Below are 16935 nucleotides of genomic sequence, written 5' to 3'. Positions count from 1 at the left end.
GCCATTTGGATTTCTTCTGTTGAGAATTCTCTGTTCAGTTCAGAGCCCCATTTTTTAAATGGGTTACTTAGCATTTTGAAGTCTAGTCTCTTGAGTTCCTTATATATTTTAGAGATCAGACCTTTGTCAGTTGCAGGGTTGGTAAAGATCTTTTCCCAGTCAGTAGGCTGCCTTTGTGTCTTAGTGACAGTGTCCTTTGCTTTACAGAAGCTGCTCAGCTTCAGGAGGTCCCATTTATTCAATGTTGCCTTTAATGTCTGTGCTGCTGGGATTATACATAGGAAACGGTCTCCTGTGCCCATATGTTGTAGAGTACTTCCTACTTTCTCTTCTATCAGGTTCAGTGTGTTCAGATTAATATTGAGGTCTTTAATCCATTTGGACTTGAGTTTTTTGTGCATGGTGATAGATATGGGATCTACTTTTCACATTCTTCTACAAGTTGACATCCAGTTATGCCAGCACCATTTGTTGAAGATGCTTTCTTTCCTTGTCTTCCATTGTGTACTTATGGCTCCTTTATCAAAATCCCGATGTTCATAGGATTGTGGTTAGCCTCCGGGTCTTCTCTATTCGATTCACTGGTCAACTTCTCTGTTTTTTTTTTGCCAATACCAAGCTGTGTTCAATACTGTAGCTCTGTAATAGAGTTTGAAGTCAGGGATGGTACATGCCTCCAGAAGTTCCTTATGTTAAAGATGTTTTGGCTATCCTGGGTTTCTTGTTTTTCCATATAAAGTTGATTATTGTCCTCTCATATCTGTGAAGAATTTTGATTGGACCTTGATGGGAATTGGATGAATCTATAGATTGCTTTTGGTAGAATTGCCATTTTACTATGTTAATCCTCCCAATCCACGAGTAAGGGAGATCCTTCCATTTTCTTGTAATCCTCTTCAATGTCTTTCCTTCAGAGAATAAAGTTCTTTCAAATAGACCCTTCACTTCCTTGGATTAGAGTTACCTCAAGATATTTATGCTATTTTGGTTATTGTGAAATGTGATACTTCTCTGATTTCTCTCTCTGCTTCCTTATCCTTTGTGTATACGAGGGCAATTGATTTTTTGGAGATGATCTTGTATCCTGTCTCCACGTTACTGAAGGAGTTTATCAGCTGTAGGAATTCTTTGGTGAAGTTTTTGGGGTCGCTATGTACACTACACTATCTATCATCTGCAAATAACGAAAGTTAACTTCTTCCTTTCCAATTTGAATCCCTTGATCCCCTTATGTTGTCTTATTGCTATTGCTACATCCTAAAACACCATATTGAAGAGATAAGGAGAGAGTGGACAGCCTTGTCATGTTTCCTGAATTTAGTGGGATGGCCTTGAGTTTCTCCGTTTAATTTGGATGTTAGCTGTCGGCTTTCTGTAAATAGCCTTTATTATATTTAGGAATGACCCTTGTATCCCTAATCCTCCCAAGAACCTTTATCATAAAGGGGTGTTTGAATTTTGTCAAATGCTTTTTCAGCATCTATTGAGATGATCATATAGTTTTTTTTTTCAGTTTATTTATATGATGGATTACTTGATAGATATTCGTATGTTGAACCAGCCCAGCATCTCTGGGATGAAGGCCTACTTGAATGATAGTGAATAATTTTTTCTAATGTGTTCTTGGATTCTGGTTTAGCCAGTATTTTATTGAGAATTTTTGCGTCAATGTTCATGAGTGAGATTGGCCTGTAATTCTCTTTTCTTGGTTGAGTCCTTTGGTGTGGTTTAGGTATCAAGGGTTACTGTAGCCTCATAAAAGGAATTTGGCAATGACTCTTCTGTTTCTACATTATGAAATACCTTAAGGAGTATAGGTATTAGGTCTTCTTTGGAAGTTTTGGTAAGAATTCTGCATTGAAACCATCTGGTCCTGGGCTTTTTTTGGTAGCGAGGTTTTTGATAACAGTTTCTAATTCTTTGCAACTAACAGGACTATTTAGATTGATCACCTGGTCCTGGTTTAACTTTGGTATGTGGTACTTATCTAAAAAATGTACATTTCTTTTACATTTTCCAGTTTTGTGGCATACACGCTTTTGTAATAAGATCTAATGATTCTCTGAATTTCCTCTGTGTTTGTGGTTATGTCCCCCTTTTCTTTTCTGATCTTATTAATTTGCTTGTTCTCTCTCTGCCATTTGACTAGTTTGGATAGGGGTTTGTCAATCTTGTTGATTTTCTCCAAGAACCAACTTTTTGTTTCATTGATTCTTTGGATTGTTTTCTGTGTTTCTATTTTGTTGATTTCAACCCTCAGATTGATTATTTCCAGCCTTCTACTCCTCCTAGAGTGTCTGATTCTTTTTTTCTAGAGCTTTCAGGTGTGCTGTTAAGTCTCCAATGAGTGCTTTCTCCGTTTTCTTTAAGTGGGCACTTAGTGCTATGAACTTTCCTCTTAGCACTGCTTTCATAGTGTCCCATAGGTTTGAGTATGTTTTGTCTTTGTTTTCATTAAATTCAAGAAAGACTTTAATTTCTTTCTTTACTTCTTCCTTGACCCAGCTGTGGTTCAGTAGTTAACTGTTCAGTTTCCATGAGTTTGTAGGCTTTCTGGGGGTAGCATTGTTGTTGAATTCTAATTTTAATCCATGGTGATCCGATAAGACACAGTTGGTTACTAATATTTTTTGTAACTGTGGAAGTTTGCTTTGTTACCGAGTATATGGTCAATTTTCGAAAAGGTTCCATGAGCCGCAGAGAAGAAGGTATATTCTTTCCTATTTGGGTGGAATGTTCTATAGATGTCTGTTAAGTCCATTTGGTTCATTACCTCCATTAAGTCTTTTAATTCTCTGTTAGGTTTCTGTCTGATTGACCTGTCCATTGGTGAGAGAGGAGTGTTAAAGTCTCCTACTTTTAATGTGTGTGGTTTGATGGCTGCCTTGAGTTCTAGTAATTTTTCTTTTACATAAGTGGGTACTTTTATATTAGGGGCATAGATATTCAGGATTGAGACTTCATTCTGATGGATTTTTCCTGTTATGAATATAAAGTGTCCCTTTCCATCTCTTCTGATTGATTTTAGTTTGAAGTTAACTTTGTTAGAAATTAGTATGGCCATACCCACTTGTTTCTTAGGACCATTTGCTTGATAAACTATTTCCCAACCCTGAGTAGATGTCTGTCTTTGTGGTTGAGGTGTGTTTCTTGTAACCAGCTGAATATTGGATCCTGTTTTTGTATCCAATCTCTTAGCCTGTGCCTTTTTATAGGTGAATTGAGTCCATTGATATTAAGTGATATTAATGACCAGTAGTTGTTAACTCCTGTCGTTTTTTTTTTTTCTGGTAGTAGAGTTTGTGTGTTACCCTTCTTTGAGTTGTGCTGTTGAAGGGTCGCTAGATGTCTGAGTTATTGTGGGCATGATTGGACTACTTGGTTTGTGATTTTCCTTCTATTACTTTCTGCAAGGTTGCTTTTGTGGCTACGTATTGTTTAAATCTGTTTTTGTCTTGGAATATCTTGTTTTCTCCATCGATGGTGAATGCAAGCTTTGCTGGGTATAGTAGTCTAGGCTTGCATCCATGTTCCCTTAGTGTCTTTAGCACATCTATCCAAGATCTTCTGGTTTTCATGGTTTCCATTGAGAAGTTGTGTGTAATTCTGATAGGTTTCCCTTTATATGTTACTTGACCTTTTTCCTTTGCAGCTCTTAATATCTGTTCTTTATTCTGTATGTTTTGTGTTTTGATTATTATATGGCATGGGGAAGCTTTCTTTTGATCCAGTCTATTCGGTGTTCTGTAAGCTTCTTGTACCTTCATAGGAATATCCTTCTTTAGGTTGGGGAAGTTTTCTTCTATAATTTTGTTGAATATATTTTCTGGGCCTTTGAGTTGTAATTCTTCTTCTTCTCCCCTAATTATTCTTAGGTTTGGTCTTTTCATGGTGTCCCAGATTTTCTGGATGTTTTATGTTAAGAATTTGTTGGATTTGTTTTGTTGTTTAATCTGTGAGTTTATTTCCTCTATTGTATGTTCAGAGTCCGAGATTCTTTCTTCCATCTCTTGTATTCGGTTGGAAATACTTGTCTCTGTAGTTTCTGTTCATTTACTCAGAATTTCTAATTCCAGTCTTCCCTCGGATTTTATTTTCTTCATTACCTCCATTTCATTTTTCAGGTCTTGTACTGTTTCCCTTACGTGTTTGATTGCTTTTTCTTGTTTTTCTTGAGTATCATTGAGAGATTTATTTATTTCGTCTACCTTTTTCTTTATCATCTCCATTTCTTTATGGCAGTTTTTTACCTCCTGTTTAAGGTCCTCTATTATTTTCATAAAGTACTGTTTAAGGTCGAGTTCTTCTATTTGTTCTGGAGTAGGGTGTTCAATTCTTGTTGTTTCAGGATGTCTGGATTCTGGTGATGTCATGTTGCCTTTCATGTTGTTGGAGGAGTTCTTGCATTGGCGCCTGCCCATCTCTTCCTTCTAATGGAGCCAGGAGAGACTTGGTGTGTTAGACCAATCTTTGCTGTGACTGAATCTGGTTGGATCTCCTCAGTGTAAGAGCAGGAGCTATTTTTTTGCAGCACAATCTGAAGGAGCCTGCACTCCTTTGCAGGAATCCTCAGACCTGCCTGGAGGGTAGCCTCTTACCCCTTTGGGTGGATGGCCTTAGTACAGGAACAGGACACTTGATTACACTAGGGAAGGCTTGGGAGAGGCAGGGAAGTGGGTACCAAAGACACCCCTGCACCAGGAGCTGGTGAAGGGGGTCTGTGCTCTCTTCCATGGCAGGTTGCCCCAGGGTCGCACACACTCACCCGTCCAGATGGAACTCCACTGCACCGGGTCAGGGATTCCTGGTAGCCCAGGGAAGCGGCAGGGACAAAATGCCCAAGGTGGGAACATGGTGGGATGGAGTATAACCCCTTGTCACGTTTCTTGCCACATACCCTGTCATGCTCTTGCCACGTTCCCTGCCACACACTTGGCATACTTCTTCCATGTTCCTTTTTATGTTCTATGCCATACTTTTGCTATACTCCTTCCACACTCTTTATCACATTCATTTCCACGTTCTCTGCCACTCTTCCTATACTCTTGCCATGCTCTTTACCACGTTCCCTGCCACATTCCCTGCCACGCTCCTAACCATGTCCCTGCCATGTTCTTGCTATAGTCCTGCCACACTCCTTACCACGTTCCTTGCCGTATTCCCTGCCATGTTCTTGCCACGTTCCATGCCACTCACTTGGCATACTTCTTACATGCTTTTTGCCACATCCCTTGCCACACTGTTGCTATACTACTTCCACATTCCTTATCATGTTCCCTGCCACATTCTCTTCCATGCTCTTGCTATACTCTTGCCATGCTCCTTACCATGTTCTCTACCACGTTTCCTGCCATACTCTTGCTATACTCCTGCCACACACACATTACATTCCTTGCCACGCTCTTGCTATACTCTTGCTATGCTCCTCACCACATTCCCTGCCACATTCCCTACTACGCTCTTGCTATACTCCTGCCACACTTCTTACCACATTACCTGCCACGTTCCCAGCCACTCTTTTGCTATACTCCTGCCACATTCCTCACCACGTTCACTGTCATGTTCCCTGCCACATACTTGCTATACTCTTGCCACACTCCTCCCCATGTTGACCTCCATGTTCCCTGCAAAGTACTTGCTATACTCTGGCTATACTCCTTATCACGTTACCTGCCATGTTCTCCTCCATGCTCTTGCTATACTCTTGCCACACTCTTCACCATGTTCCCTGCAACGTTCCCTGCCATGCCCTTTACCACGTTCTCTGCCACATTCCCTGCCATGCTCTTGGTATACTTATGCCATGCTCCTTACCACATTCCCTAGCATGATCCCTCCCACGTTCCCTGCCATGCTCTTGCTATACTCCTGCCATATTCCTCACCACGTTCTCTGCCATGTTCTCTGTCATGCTCTTGGTATACTCCTGCCATACTCCTCAGCATGTTCCCTGCCACATACTTGCTATACTCCTGCCACGCTCCTCACCAGATTCATTGCCACATTCCATGCCACATTCTTGCTATACTTCTGCCACACTCCTTACAAGTTCCCTGCTGTGTTCCCTGCCACTCTCTTGCTATACTCTTGCCACACTCCTCACCATGTTCCTTGCTATGTTCCCTGCCATGCCTTTTACCATGTTCCCTACGACACTCTTGGTATACTCCTGCCACACTCTTTACCATGTTCCCTGTTATATACTCCTGCCACAAACCTCACCACTTTCCCTAGAATGTTCCCTGCCACATTCTTGCTATAGTCTTGCCATGCTCCTTACCACATTCCCTGCCACATTTTGCTATACTCCTGCCATGCTCCTTACCACATTCCCTGGCATGATTCCTGCCACATTCCCTGCCACACTGTTGCTATATTCCTGCAATGCTCCTTATCACGTTCCCTGACACGTTCTTTGCCACGCTCTTGCTATACACTTGCCACACTCCTCACCAAGTTCCCTGCCACGTTCCCTGGGGTGCTGTTTACCATGTTCCCTGCCACGTTCCTTGCCACGCTGTTACTATAGCCATGCCACGCTCCCTGCCACACTCTTGCTATTGTCCTGCCATGCGCCTTACCACGTTCCATGCCACACACTTGGCATACTTCTCCCATTCTCCTTGCCAAGGTTCCCTGCCACACTCTTGCTCAACTTCTGCCACACTCCTTACCACGTTCCCTGCCACATTCTCTGCCATGTTCTTGCTATACTCTTGCCACGCTCCTTACCACATTCCCTGCCATATTCCCTGCCACGCTCTTGGTATACTCCTGCCACTCTCCTCACCACGTTCCCTGCCATGCTGTTGATATACCCCTGCCATGCTCTTCACCACATTTCCTTCCATGTTCCCCACCATGTTCCTGCTATACCACTGCCATACTCCTTACCATGTTCCCTGCCACACTCTTGTGATACTTCTTCCATGTTCCTTGCACATTCCCTTCCACTCTCTTGCTATACTCCTGCCAGGTTCCTTACCACATTTTCTGACATGTTCTCTGCCACGCTCTTGCTATACTCCTGACACGCTCCTCACCATGTTCCCTGCCACATACTTGCTCTACTTCTGCCATACTCCTCACCACATTCCATGCCACGTTCCCTGCCACGTTCTTGCTATACTCCTGCCACGCTCCTTACCACGTTCCCTGCCATGCACTTGGCATACTTCTTTCATGCTCCTTGCCACGTTCCCTTCCTTGCTCTTGCTATACTCCTGTCATGCTCCTCACCACCTTCCTTGCCACATTCTCAGTCATGCTTTTCTATACTCCTGCCACACTCCTCAACACGTTCCCTACCACGTTCCCAGCCACCTACTTGCTATATTCCTGCCTTGCTCCTTATCATGTTACCTGCCATGTTCTCTGCCATGCTCTTGCTATACTCTTGCCACGCTCCTTACCACGTTCTCTGCCACACTCTTGCTATACTCCTGCCATGCTCTGCACTACATTCCCTTCTACATTCACTGCCACACTTTTGCTATATTCCTGCCATGCTCCTTAGCAGGTGCCCTGGCATGATCCCTGCCACGTTCCCTGCCACTCTATTACTATACTCCTGCAATGCTCCTTATCACATTCCCTGCCATGTTCCCTGCCACCATCTTGCTATACTGTTGCCACACTTCTCACCATGTTCCCTGCCACGTTCCCTGGGGGTGCTGTTTACCATGTTCCCTGCCACATTCCCTGCCACGATGTTGCTATACCCATGCCATGCTCCCTGCCAGGTTCTTGCTATACTTCCGCCATGCTCCTTACCATTCTCGCTGCCACACACTTTGGATACTTCTTCCATTCTTCTTTCCATGTTCCCTGCCATGCTCTTGCCATACTCCTGCCACCTTCCTCATCACGTTCCCTGCCGCGCTCTTCATATACTCCTGCCACGTTCCTCACCACATTCCATGTCACATCCCCTGGCACATTCTTGCTATACTCCTGCCACGGTACTCACCAGATTCCCTACCATGTTCCCTGCCATGCTCTTGCCACACTACTGCAATGATCCTCACTACATTCCCTGCCACGTTCCCTGCCATGCTCTTGCCATACTCCTGCCATGCTCCTCACCATGTTCCCTGCCACACTCTTGCTATACACTTGCCACACTCCTTACCACGTTCCCAGCCACATTCCCTGCCATGCTCTTGGCATATTCCTGCCATGCTTCTTACCCTGTTCCCTCCCTTACTTTTGCTATACTCCTGCCATGCTCCTCACCACATTCCCTGCCAAGTACCCTGCTATGCTCTTGCCATACTCCTGCCATGCTCCTAACCACATTCCCTGCCACATTCTCTGCCACTCTCTTGCTATACTCTTGTCACGCTCCTTACCACCTTCTCTGCCACATTCCCTGCCACACTCTTGGCATAATCCTGCCATGCTCTGTACCACGTTCCCTGCCTCTGTCTTGCTATACTCCTGCCACATTCCTAACCATGTTTTCTGCATAGTTCCCTGCCACTCTCTTGCTATACTCCTGCCATGCTCCTCAACATATTCCCTGCCATGTTCCCTGCCAGGCTCTTTACCATGTTCCCTGCCACGTTCCCTGTCATGCTTTTACCATGTTCCCTGCCACATTCCCTGCCATGCTCTTGGTATACTCCTGCCATGCTCCTTACCACTATCCCTGCCATGCTTTTGCTATACTCCTACCATGCTCCTCACCACGTTCCTTTCCACGTTCCCTGCCACACTCTTGCTATACTCCTGACACGCTCCTCACCACATTCCCTGCCACATTCCATGCCACGATTTTGCTATACTACTGCCATGCTCCTTACCATGTTCCCAGGCATGTTCCCTGCCATGTTCCCTGCCATGCTCTTGCTATACTCCTGCAATGCTCCTTATCATGTTACCTACAATGTTCTCTGCCAAGCTCTTTCTATACTCTTGCCACGTTGTTCACATTCTCTGTCACATTCCCTGGGGTGCTGTTTACCATGTTACCTGCCACGTTCCCTGCTACGCTGTTGCTATACCCCTGCTACACTCTTGCTATACTCCTGCCACGTTCCTCACAACATTCTCTGCCACGTTCTTCCAATACTCCTGCCACGTTCCTCACCACGTTACCTGCCACATTACCTGCCACATTTGTTCTATACTCCTGCCACGCACCTCACCACATTCCTTGACACGTTCTCTGCCACGCTCTTGGTATGCTCATGCCACACTCATCACGATGTTCACTGCCCAGTTCCCTGCCCTGTACTTGCTATACTCCTGTCACACTCCTCACCATGTTCCCTCCCACGTTCCCTACCAAGTACTTGCTATACTCCTACCATGCTCCTGATCACGTTCCCTGCCACGTTCCTTGCCACGCTTTTGGTATACTCCTGCCATGCTCCTCACTACGTTCCCTGCCATGTTTCCTGCCACTCTCTTGCTATACACCTGCCATGCTCTTTACCAATTTCCTTGCAACATTCCCTGCCACGCTTTTTCATACCCCTGCCACGCTCCTTACCATGTTCCTTGGCATGATCCCTGAAAAGTTCCCTGCCAAGCTCTTGGTATACTCCTGCCATGAAGCTCACCATGTTCCATGCCACATTTCCTGCCACGCTCTTGCTATACTCTTGCCACGTGGCTCACCATTTTCCCTGGAACACTCCCTGCCACATTCTTGTTATACACCTGCCACGCTCCTTATCACGTTCCCTGCCATGTTCCCTGCCATGCTCTTGGTATATTCCCGCCATGCTACTCACCACATTCCTTGCAACACTCCCTTCCACACTCTTGCTCAACTCCTGCCACGCACCTCAGCATGTTTTCTACCATGTCCTCTGCCACACTCTTGCTATACTCTTGCCATGCACCTTACCATGTTCTCTGCCTCTCTTTCTCTATACTGCTACCATGCTCCTCACCACATTCCCTGCCACGTTGTTGCTATAATCCAGCCACTTTCCTCACCATGTTCCCTGCCACATTCCCTGCCACGTTCTTGCTCCAACCTTGCCACACTCCTCACAATGTTCCCTGCCACGTTCCCTGCCAGGTTCTTGCTATACTCCTGCTATGCTCCATACCACATTCCCTGCCACACACATGGTATACTTCTTCTACGCACCTTGCCACGTTCCCTGCCTCGCTATTCTTATACTCCTGTCACACTCCTCTCCACATGTCCTGCCATGTTTACAGCCACAATCTTTCTATACTCCTGCCATGCTCCTCACCATGTTCCCCGCCACATTCTCTGCCACACTGTTGCTATACCCCTGCCATGTTTCCTTCTATGCTCTTGCTATACCCCTGCCACACTCGTTACCACAGTCCCTGCCATGCACTTGTCATACTTCTTCCATTTTCCTTGCCATGTTCCCTGCCACATTCTTTGCCACGTTCTTGCCATACTCCAGACATTGCTACTTACCCCATTCCCTGCAATGTTCCCTGCCACGTTACCTGCCACATTCTTGCTATACTCCTGCCACACTCCTCACCACGTTCCCTGCCATGTTCCCTGCCACACTCTTGCCATACTCCTGCCATGCTCCTAAGTTCCCTGCCACATTCTCTGCCACGCTCTTTCTACACTCTTGCCACGCTCCTTACCATGTTCCCTGCCACATTTCCTGAAACATATAGACATACTCCTGCCACGCTCCTTACCACATTCCCTGCCTCAGTCTTGCTATACCCCTGCCACGCTCCTCACCTTGTTCCTTGCCACGTTCCCTGCTACGCTCTTTACCATGTACCCTCCCATGTTCCCTGCCATGCTCTTGCTATACTTCTGTCATGAAGCTAACCATGTTCCCTGTCATGTTCACTGCCATGCTCTTGTTATACTCCTGCCATGCTCCTGACCACTTTCCCTGGCAGGTTCCCTGCCATATTCTTGCTATACTCCTGCCACGCTCCTTACCACGTTTTCTGCCACATTCTCTCCCATGCTCTTGCTATACTCCTGCCATACTCATCACCACGTTGACTGCCCAGTTCCCTGCCCTGTACTTGCTCTACTCCTGCCATGCTCCTCACCAGGTTCCCTGTCACGTTCCCTGCCACATTCTTGCTATACTCCTGCCATGCTCCTTACCACGTTCCCTGCCATGCACTTGGCATACTTCTTCCATGTTCCTTGCCACCTTCCCTGCCTCACTCTTGATATACTCGTGTCACGCTCCTCACCACATTCCCTCCCATGTTCCCTACCAAGTACTTGTTATACTCCTACCACGCTCCTGATCACGTTCCCTCCCACATTCTCTGCCATACCCTTGCTATACTTTTGCCATGCAACTCACCATTTTCCCTGCCACATTCCCTGCCATGCTCTATACCATGTTCCCTGCCACGTTCCCTGCCATGCTCTTGCTATGATCCTGGCACACTCCTCATTACATTCCCTGCCAAGTTCCATGCCAAGATTTTGCTATACTCCTGCCACGCTCCTTACCATATTCCCAGGCACAATCCCACCCAAGCTGTTGCTATAACCCTGCCACATTCCCTGCCACACTCTTGCTATACTCCTGCCAAGCTCCTTACCATGTTCCCTACCACGCACTTGGCATACTTCTTCCATTCTCCTGGCCACATTCTCTCCACACTGTTGCTATACTCCTGCCAAGCTCCTTACCATATTCCCAGGCATGATCCCACCCAAACTGTTGCTATAACCCTGCCACATTCCCTGCAATACTCTTGCTATACTACTGCCATGTTCCTCAACACATTCCCTGCCATGTTCCCTGCCACGCTCTTGCCATACTCCTGCAATGTGCCTCACCATGTCCCTCACCACATTCCCTGCCACGTTTCCTTCCACGCTCTTATTATACTGCCACGTTCCTCACCAAGTTCCCTGGCACATTCCTTGCCACATTCTTGCTATACTCCTGCCATGCACCTCACCACATTCCTTGCCCTGTTCTCTGCCCCGTACTTGCTATACTCCTGCCCTACTCCTCACCACATTCACTGTCACGTTTGCTTCCACATTCTTGGTATATTCCTGCCACACTCCTTATCACATTCCCTGCCACATTCTCTGCCACGTTCTTGCTATACACTTGCCACGCACTTAACCATGTTCCCTGCCATGTTCCTTGCCATGCTCTTTACCATGTTCCCTGCCACGCTCTTGATATATTCCTGCAACACTTCTTTCCATGTTCCCTGCCACACTTTTGCTATACTCCTGCCACAAACCTCACTACATTCCTTGCCACACTCTTGATATATTCCTGCCACACTCCTTTCCACGTTCCCTGCCACACTCTTGCTATACTCCTGCCACAAACCTCACCACATTCCTTGCCACATTCCCTACAGTGCTCTTGCTATACATCTGCCACGCTCTTTACCAATTTCCCTGCAACATTCCCTGCCATGCTTTTGCATACCCCTGCCATGCTCCTTACCATGTTCCTTGGCACGATCCCTGCCGAGTTCCCTGCCAAGTTCTTGTTATACTCCTGTCACAAAGCTCACCACATTCCCTGCCACTTTTCCTCCCACACTCTTGCTATACTCTTGCCACACTCCTCACCACTTTCCCTGGAACTCTCCATGCCACATTCTCATCATACTCCTGCCACACTCCTTATCACGTTTCCTGCCATGTTCTCTGCCATGATCTTGCTATACTCTTGCCATGCTCCTTACCATGTTCCCTGCCATGTTCCCTACCACACTCTTACTATATTCCTGCCACGTTCCTCACCACATTCCTTGCAACATTCCATTCCAATCTCTTGCCATACTCCTACCATGCACCTCACCACATTTTTCTGCCATGTTTTCTGCCACATTCTTGCTGTACTCTTGCCATGCTCCTTACCAAGTTCCCTGCCATGTTCCCTGCCATGCTCTTGGTATATTCCTGCCACACTCCTTACCATGTTCCCCGCCTCACTCTTGCTATACTCCTGCCATGCTCCTCACCATGTTCCCTGCCACGTTCCCTACCATGCTGTTGCTATAATCCTGCCACTCTCCTCACCATGTTCCCTGCCACGTTTTCTGCCACGTTCTTGCTACAACCCTGCAATGCTCCTCACCATGTTCCCTGCCACATTCTCTGCCACACTCTTGCTATACTCTTGCCAAGCTTCTTACCATGTTCCCTACCATGTTCCTTACCATGCTCTTGCTATATATCTGCTACGCTCCTCACCACATTCCTTGCAACATTCTCTTCCACGCTCTTGCTCAACTCCTGCCATGCACCTCACCATGTTTTCTGCCATGTTCTAGCTATACTGTTGCCACACTCCTTACCAAGTTCCCTGCCACGTTCCCTGCCATGTTCTTGCTATACTCTTGCCACATTCCTTACCACGTTTTATGCCACATTCTCTGCCATGCTCTTGGTATATTCCTGCCATGCTCCTTAACACATTCCCTGCTTCTCTCTTCCTATACTCTTGCCATGCTCCTTACCACATTCCCTGCCACATTCCCTGCCACACTCTTGACATACTCCTGCCACACTCCTTACCATGTTCCCTGCCTCAATCTTGCTATACTCCTGCTGTGCTCCTCATCACATTCCCTGCCATGTACCCTGCCACACTCTTGCTATACTTTTGCCACACTCATCAAAATATTCCTTGCCATGTTCCCTGCCAGGCTCTTTACCATGTTCCCTGCCACGTTCCCTGCGATGCTCTTGCTATACTCCTGTCACAAGCTCACCATGCTCCCTGCCACGTTCCCTACCATGCCCTTGCTATACTCCTGCCACACTTCTGACCACTTTCCCTGGAACATTCCCTGCCACATTCTTGCTATACTCATGTCATACTCCTTACCACGTTTTCTGCCATGTTCTCTGCCACGCTCTTTCTATACTCCTACCATGCTCCTCACCACATTCTCTGCCATGTTCCCTGCCATGTACTTGCTATACTCCTGCCACACTCCTCACCACATTCCCTGCCACATTTTCTGCCAGGTTCTTGCTATAGTCCTGCCATGCTCCTTACCACATTCCCTGACATGCTCTTTGCCACGTTCCCTGCCATGATCCCACCATCTCTTGTTATACTCTAGCCACACTCCATTCCACGTTCCTTGCTATGCTCTTGCCACGTTCCATGCCACTTACTTGCTATACTACTGCCATGCTCTTTGTCATGTGTCCTGCCACACTCTTACTATACTCCTGCCATGCTCCTCACCATGTTCCCTGCCATGTTCCCTGATACATTCCTTACCACATTCCCTGACATGTTCTTTGCCACGTTCCCTACCATGATCTTGGTATACTACTGCCGTGTTCCTTGCCACATTCCCAGTGATGTTTCCTGCCAAGCTCTCTGCCATGCTCTTGCCATGTTCTCTGCCACGCACCTTGCCACATTCCCTGCCGCACTCTTGGTATACTCCTGCCATGCTCCTATCCATGTTCCCTGCCATGCACTAGTTATAATCCTGCCACGCTCCTGCCACACTCTTACTATACTGTCATGCTCCTGCTATGCTCTTGCCACAGTCTTGCAATACTCCCACCTTGCTCCTGCCAAGCTCCTGCCACGATCTTGCCACTTTCCTGCAATGATCTTGCCATACTCCTGCCATAATCTTGACACGCTCCTGGCCACACTCTTGCCATGTTCCCTGCCATGCTCTTGGTATACTCTTGCCACATTTCCAGCCACACTCCCTGCCACACACTAACCATTGTCCTGCCATGCTCCCACCGTGCTCTTGCTATACTTCTGCTACACTCCTTGCCACGCTTCCTACCATGCTCTTGCCATAATACCTGCTACTCTACTTTCATGCCCCTGCCTTGCTTTTGCCATGAACTGGCCACGATCTTGCCATGTTCCCTGCCACATTCCCTACCAAGCTCACTGCCATGCTCTTGCCATGCCCCTGCCACAATCTTTCTACAATCTTTCCACGTTCCCTTCCATGCTCTTGCCATGTTCCCTGCCACAGTATCTTCCACACTCTTGGTATTCTCCTGCCATGCTCCTTGCCATGTTCCCTGCCATGCTCTTGGTATACTCCTGCCATGATCCTTACCACATTCCCTGACACATTCTTGCCACATTCCCTGTCATGCTCTTAGTATACTTTTGCCATGTTCCCTGCCACAATCTTAACATGATCTTGACATGCTCCCAGATACACTCTTGCCATGCACTTGCTATATTCCTGCCACACTCCTTGCCATGTTCCCTGCCACTCTCCTGCCACACTATTGCCACTCTCCCAACACTCTCCTGCCATACTCTTGCCATGCTCCTCCCACTTTCCTACCACACTCCCTGCCACAATCTTGCCACACTCCCTGCCATGATCTTGCTATATAGTCCTGCCATGCTCCTGCCACTCTCCAGCCACCCTCCTGCCATGCTCTTGGTATACTCCTGCCATACTTTTTGCCACATTCCCTGACACACTCCCTGCCACGATCTTGCCACAATCTTGCCACACTCCCAGCCCACACCTCTTGCCACACAATTGCTATTACTGCCATGCTCCCTGCCACTCTCTTGGCCACTCTCCTTGCCATACCTCCACCAACACCACTTGCTATAGGTCCTGCCACGTTCCTGCCACACTCTTGCCACATTTCCCTGCCCACCACTCTTTGCACCATCTCGACACACTGCTGCCCACCACTCCCTGCCATACTCTTTTCCATATTCATGCCATACTCGCTGATTGTCGCTCCTGCCATTGTTTCTTTGCCACCACTTCTGTCATGGCTGGCCTCCTGCCCACCAGACTCCTTGCCAAATCTTGCCATTTACTTTTTGCCATGCTCCCTGCCATGCTGATGCCACTTTCCATATGAAGTTGAGTACTGTTATTTCAAGGTCTGTGAAAAGTTTTTGCTGGGATTTTGATAGGCATGCATTCAATCTGTAGATTGCTTTTGGTAAGATTGCCATTTTTTATTCATGTAATTCTGCCTACCCCAAGAGTATGGGAGATCTTTCCACTTTCTAGTGTCTTCTTCAATTTCTTTCTTCAAAGATTTTAAATTCTTGTCATACAATCTTCCACTTGTTTTGTTAGAGTTACTCCGAGTCATATTTTATGCTATTTGGGGCTATTGTGAAGGTTGTTGTTTGTCCTGATTTTCTTTACCAGCCCTTTTATCATCTGTGTACAGGAGGGCTACTGCTTATTTTTTGAGTTAATATTGTATCCTGCTACATTACTGAAAGTGTATATGAGTTGTAGAAGTTCCTTGGTAGAATTTTTGGGAATTACTTATGTAAACTACAATATCATCAGCAACAATAAGAGTTTGACTTTCCTTTTTCTGAATTTTATCCCCTTAATCTTATTTGTAGTCTTATTGCTCTAGCTAGGACCTCAAACACTATATTAAATAGATATGGAGAGTGGGACAAACTTGTCCTTGTTCCTGCTTTCAGTGGAAATCACTGGGAGTTTCCCTCCATTTAGTTTGATGTTGGCTGTTGGCTTGCTTATTATTTCCTGCTCTATCTTCTAAGTGATTTAAATTGTTTATATTACACAATTTCCACTATCTCCTTAAGGGATCTATAATTTTACAATAGTATAGCTAACCAAGCTTTCTTTTACCTACATTGGCATGGAATCTTTTCTATCACTTCATTTTTTAACTACTTGTTTCTTTGAATCCAAAGTATTTCTTGTAAAAATTATAACTAAATATTTTTTTTAAGTGTATTCAGGTCTGGAAGATAGAGCTGTGAATAAAGATCTAACTTGAGTTGATTCCTAGGACCCACATGGTAGAAGGAAGGAACTGACTCTTCCCAGTTGTCCTCTGACTACACCTCTACACACACACTAAAGGGCAAAAATGTAAAAAAAGAGTATCCATTATGTTCAACATTGTATATTTTTAATGGAGTAATCTTTTTAATTACTCAAAAGAGTTCACTTCTGGATTTGTATGTCCTTTCTTGTCCTTCATTAATTTCTTTGCATTTT

At 46.2% G+C, this 16935-nt stretch overlaps 1 protein-coding gene across 1 annotated transcript in view; it reads left to right on the top strand.

The window, feature by feature from the left end:
• The window catches only part of Satl1 (spermidine/spermine N1-acetyl transferase like 1), a 36177-nt gene that overhangs the window by 16319 nt on the left and 2923 nt on the right, over positions 1-16935 (top strand).

This window comes from Arvicola amphibius, chromosome X, assembly GCF_903992535.2.
Source record: "Arvicola amphibius chromosome X, mArvAmp1.2, whole genome shotgun sequence".
In the NCBI taxonomy this organism is placed as follows: domain Eukaryota; kingdom Metazoa; phylum Chordata; class Mammalia; order Rodentia; family Cricetidae; genus Arvicola; species Arvicola amphibius.
Note: the sequence above shows the minus strand (reverse complement) of the source record. Positions and strands in the feature narration are given on the sequence as shown.